Genomic DNA, 6,118 nt, shown 5'->3' on the forward strand with positions numbered 1-6,118 from the left:
ATACATTCAGTGTAACATACCACTGAGAAGATGTTACATAGTTTATATTTTAGATGTGTTTATATCTTCGGACAATGTTTTATAGTCTCTTTTGCTGACATGGGTGAATTGCTTTGTGTTATTCTACATGTTTCTTTGGGGATATACTTTATCAGAGCTGTGTTGTCTCTCTCTCGTGACCATGGACTTTTCAAGCTCGAGTTTCTACGCAGGAAGGTAATTGGAAAGAAACTGTGTTTTAATGCTGGCATCAAGACTGGTCAGGGCAGGGAGTATGGGATGGTATATCTCGACAAAAGGAAGTCATCATAACCCTCACATAATTGTGTTCTTCCATTAATAATTATATCAGTAAGAGTAAATCTGATATTTTTTGAAGGATGTTAGGAGATTGGTGGTTGTGCTGAGTGATTTTCACCATGTGCCATTCATTGTGAAACTTAAACATAAAAATAAAAAAAAATGAAAGTGAAATGTTGGTGAAAGGAACTGTTATTTGGCAATATGGAAATATATAATATGTTATATATGGAAATTTGTGGAAGATACTACTTTTGATTGATTACTGGACTGATAAAGGAGGCACAGTGTTGTTTTCTGTAGTTGGTGAATAGTGTCCATTTACCCTTCACAGATACAACGTGATAAAACATTGCAGAGTCCCTGGTTGCAGAGCATCTTGCAGTCGTTCACAGGGAGGGAAAAAGTGACAACAAGTAAATCTCCTTGTGCTCAATTCGGGGTGAATCTTGAATACTTTTGTTCAACTGCACTGGGACACTGCAACATGTAATATTGTTTTAAAAGGTTTGTTATTTCCAGAATTGACATACAGGCTGACTGCTCAGGACAGCATATTGAAAGCAAGGTGTTCATTCACCTGAAGCATAGGTCTTTACCTTCTTTTCTTCTTTTCTTCAAAGAAGCATACAATGTCAGGTTTGTACATTAACCTACTTCCGGTTGTTCATCCATTTATACGGCTGGGTAAATGTAAATATATCAACACAGGGTAAGTACCTTGATTTTAGATTCTTTTGCAGGAGTACATTCGAACAGAGGCCCTTCTGCTTTGCAGGGCAGCAGGCGGTGTTGTCTTTAAAGCTGCTTTCTTTCACATTAAGGTCTAAGGTTTAAATCCCACCACCTGCAGTCGTACCTCCGAGAAAGTTACTTACCCGGAAACCTTTAAACGTTACACTACCTGTTGTAACATGATGCGTAATTAGGAAGGATCAGCAGCATGCTCTCAAAGTTCTGTTTCGACATACAATCTTACGTTCCTGAGAAATAGGTGGCAGGTTTTGTTTGCAAGATGGCACATATCTGTTATCAGCAAACGACTGTATGAGATGTACGTCGCTTTGGAGAAAAGCATCTGCTAAATGAATAAATGTAAATGTGAATGTAAATGTAATCATTTGGTCTGTAATTCTACTGACTGGTTAATAATATAGGATGCTTTTATTGGTGTGGGCAGTAACACATTGTGATCTGCACACCTTTAAATTGATAATTTCATTACACAACTCAGTAGAACGGATAATGATTTAAATTTGAAATAATTGTCTCTTGTAATGCCAGGCACTGGAAGAAGCTAAGGTAATCCTAATGTATGGATGAGTGACCTGATGTAAGTTTTCTTGGTGAATAAGGTGTATGGGCTGATAACACTACATAGAGTTCATTGGGAGTCACTTTGGAGAACAGTTTTGTAATGACTTTAAGGCATGGTATACAAGGAATCAGTCTGCTATATTCAGCTGGTTGAAAACCTTCTGAGTTACAGAAAGTCATTTAGCTGACACTTTTCTCTAAAGCAACTTACAGTGTTGAGGTTACAATTATTTACCCTTGTATACAGCTGGGTAATTTTACCAGAGCAATTTTAGGGTAAGTACTGTACTCAAGGGTACTATAGCTGGAGGGGAGGCTTGAACCTGCAACCTTTGGGTCCAAAGGTAGCTCTCGGATTTAGAAACTGTCTCATCAAATGTTTGGGTGCGTTATAATTAAGTTCCTCTTATTCTGTATTTCTCCCTCTGCTATTTGTTTGTTTGTCCGTTACTATGGTAACAGCTGTGGTTCCTGTCTGACCAACTGAATTGGAGCCAGGAATTTGTCCATTGCTTAAAGTTCTTTAGTCAAGCGGCACACAAAGCAGGCCAAGGGCTTGTTGTCAATTCTATGATTGTATTCTATTCTGATTCTATATGAAACTGCTTGGGAATGTGTCCTGGCAAAAACATTTTTACAAGAAATCTGTGTCTGTGTTTCTCTCTTGGTGACATGTACTTTGACGACTCTGATCTGTAGAGAGAAGAGTCTGCTAAATGAATAAATGTAAATGTCAGAAATATGACAGCGTGCTTCAGATGGCAACACAGCAGCACTGACTGTCTGTCTGTCTCTCGCTGTTTGCCACTGAACAGCTGGCGGACACCCTGCGAGTTCTCAACTGTATTATTACTGTACAGGGTGATGTGCATTTGCCATTTTATACAGTGTGACAGAAATGTTGTTCAATCAAAACTGAAAACTTCTTTGTGAACAGAAAAACAAAACACACATAGCACATTGGAGCGAATTTGTTTAATTTTCCAGTTGAATTTTTTGGGAATTTTCAATCTCTTCAACATTTTGATTCTGTGGTTTTTTTAAATACTTTTTACTTTCCCTGTCTAGACCACACTACTAAATATTTATTTCACTTACATCTGGCATCGAAGGGATGTGGGCCCAGCATTCCAGTGCCACCAAACTGACTCTTTATTTATAGCATAGCATTTCATTAACAGGGGGTGCCTGCTACATGGTGGGTCTGGGGTTCAAGTCCTGCTTTTGGGGTGCCTTGCAACAGACTGGCATCCTGTCCTCGGTGTGTCCCCTGCACCCTGTGCTGCCAGGTTAGGCTCCGGCTCACCGCAACCCTGCTTGGGATAAGCAGTTTCAGTTAATGTGTGCGTGTTACATTGATTTTTTGAGAAGGAAGCAGTTGAATTTTCTTTGTGTAGTGATTTTTTAAAAAATATTTAGCTTTCATGTATGATTTTTAAGGGTGGCGCAGCAGGTTTGGCCGAGTCCCGCTCTCTGTGGAGTCTGAGGTTCGAGTCCCCTTGGGGTGCCTTGTGATGGACTGGCGTTCCATCCTGGGTGTGTCCCCTCCCCCCTCCAGCCTTGTGCCCTGTGTTGCCTGGTGAGGCTCTGATTTGCTGCGACCCTGCTTGGGACAAAGTGATCTCAGAAAATGTGTATGTGTGTTGGCATGGAAGTCCTTAATTCCCCTTCTGTTGAGTTGGTAGAATGACATTAAAGAATTAAAAGAACACAAATGTTCTTTTCAGGTTCATAGCCCCCCCATTATTTCAGCCATTATTGAACATGGACATGACGGAAATCTTGTCTGTGCTCTCCTTCTACCTCATTACGACTTGATCACAGTAATGCTGTCTGGTGTGAGGTAAAATTGCTATAAATTGCAGGATGTGAATGGACGTTCAGCCTATTTAGGGTGTGTGGGCTGACGTTACTGTTTAATTCTTATTAAGGGTATCAGGATTCATGTATCCTGCGCTTCATGCACCTTCTCGAGAGATGAACATCGGTGCATCAAGTGGAAACTAACAAACTAGGTTTTCTTAAGAATCACATGTCTGCAGCTATGTCTCTTTCTCTTAATGTAATGAACACATCGTATTTTCGCTAAGGTGTACGTCGCTTTGGAGAAAAGCATCTGCTAAATGAATAAATATAAATGTAAATTCTTATTTAGTTGCTAAGTATACAATTGTCTTGTGCAAAGGTTAAGGTGATCACAGAATGGCATTTATCCATCATACATTCATTATCAGTAACTGCTTGTCCTATACAAGGTCACACTAGTCTGGAACCCCTCACAGAAGCATAGCTTGTGAGGCCAGGTACACACTAGAAATTACACACACTCATTGAAATTTACATTTCTTTCTTTGGCTGAAACTTTTGTCTAAAGCAGCCTATGGTGTGAAGCTACCGACAATTATTTACCCATTTATAGAAATGCGTAGCTTTTGCTGGAACAATTTTAGGTTAGATACATTTACATTTATTCATTTAGCCGACTCTTTTCTTTAAAGCAACTTAAAATGCTAATTATTTACTCATTTATACAGCTGGGTAGTTTTACTGGAGCAATTTCAGGGTAAGGATCTTGCTCAAGGGTACTATAGCCAGAGGTGGGGATTGAACCTCTGATGTTTGGATCTAAAAGCAGCAGCTTTAAGCACTATGCTATCAGCTACCCCTGGAAGTCTTAAGAATAAATTTAGAAGTTTATTTCCTTCACACATGCACTTTCATTTGTTTTTAATTACTACGCTTGATCCTCCTGCTGAGTAACCAATATCTGCTCCCTATAGCAATATGAGCTGAGGAAGAAACCAAGCAAATATAAGTTGTGTCTCCTTAGGTCTGTAGGGGGGATATGTAAAATGCCTTTAGATTTGTGGCTGTGTAAATCCTATAGTGGGTAAGGAGATTAGTTTCATCTTGAATGACAGCTGGAAAGTATTCCTTTGATTTATCATATGAATCTGCCCAGGAAGTAGAATTATAAGGAATTCAGACTCTTACATTTATTTATTTAGCAGACACTTTTCTCCAACACAACTTCTAATGAAGTCTATGTAGTGTTACCAGCCCACACACCTTATTCACCAAGGTAACTTACACTGCTAGATGCATTACTTACAAGAGGTCACTCATCCATATATTAGTGGAACACACTCTCTCTGTCACTGACACACTATGGGGGAACCAGAACAGCATGCCTTTGGACTGTGGGAGGAAGCCCATGCAGACCACACACAAACTGAGTGGGGACTGAACCCACATCCTCTCACATAATGCAGGTGCTATGAGACAGCAGCACTACTTGCTGTGCCACCAAGTCACCCAAAAATAGGGGATGTATCATATATTAAACTGATAATAACAGACACTACACTTTAATCTAAGCCAACAGGCCGCGAGGCGATACTGTGGAAGCGGGCCGATCAGAGTGACACCCTGTCCCGCCCCTTCAGGTGCTTGTCTCCCTTTAATGGATGCAAGGTGCGGCTCTTTAGTCTCAGGTTGCCAAGTTTCCTTAAAAACACCATGCATTTGTACTGGTTGCAGGGTATATTGCAGTCATTTGTTTATGAGGTCTACCAAAAATAAATATTTGAATCTGGAAGGGTTATCGCTTGACTGTCAGCTTTGATCAGAATGGTAGGCAGTTTGTGGCAAAGGTAAGACTCTGTGTCTGTTTGTGTGAATAAGCAAATATGTACTCACTTTTGCTGTGATAACATATAGGGAAATTGCTAGTCAAAGCCTGTTCATATCCCCTTCGATAGGGTGGCACCACTGAAAGGACCTCGCACATCCTGCGATTGTCTGCATTGAGGTATGAACTTCTCACCGCTCACTACCCTGTAACACTCTCTTCTTGCTTTTCTGCGGGACAGGTTGTTACTATTCGCTGAGATGTAATGCATGACTGGATATTTGCAGTGGCATTTTTATGGGGTTTTAGATGTGGCTGAAAAATAGATGTAATATTGGAGGTGACATGCTGTGGTATTGCAAAGGAGAAGTGTGTGTGTTTTTTTTTTTTTTGGACAGTGCACTGTTTGTTAAAGGAAAGAATATTTGAATTCTTTCAGGAGTTATTTTTTTTCGTAAGTCAGACTCTGCCATTTTAAATATTAATGGCCACCCATGGTTATTCTATGAGGTGGCTTTTGCCACTCTGTGTTTTAGCACAGCGGCTTTAATTCCATGATTTAAGGAAAAAAAAGTCTGATTTCCTCAGTTTTCTTTGATACATTTTCACTCATGCTAAAAACATAGGCAGCATTCTCAAAGGCATGTATGGCAGACACTGTTCTTATGTTTAATTGGGAATTTTGAGAAAATTGGCCCTCGAGATAACCTTCTCATCCATTCTAGCCATGTTTACTTCTTCCCTCATAGTTAAAACCTTCATTGTTGATGCAAATTTTTTTTTTTTTTTTTTTTTTTTTTTAAAACCTGTACTTATAAAAATGACAATTTATTAAAGCATCACAGAGACTCAGTTAGCTGTCTTTGTAAT

At 39.6% G+C, this 6,118-nt stretch overlaps 1 pseudogene; it reads right to left on the bottom strand.

Annotated features, from left to right (window-relative positions):
• Positions 1 to 4,912: 4,912 nt before the first annotated feature.
• On the bottom strand, positions 4,913 to 5,015 carry LOC114909307 (uncharacterized; annotated as a pseudogene).
• Between the last annotated feature and the right edge of the window lie 1,103 nt (positions 5,016 to 6,118).

The sequence above is a fragment of the Scleropages formosus genome, chromosome 21 (assembly GCF_900964775.1).
Source record: "Scleropages formosus chromosome 21, fSclFor1.1, whole genome shotgun sequence".
Taxonomy (NCBI): Eukaryota; Metazoa; Chordata; class Actinopteri; order Osteoglossiformes; family Osteoglossidae; genus Scleropages; species Scleropages formosus.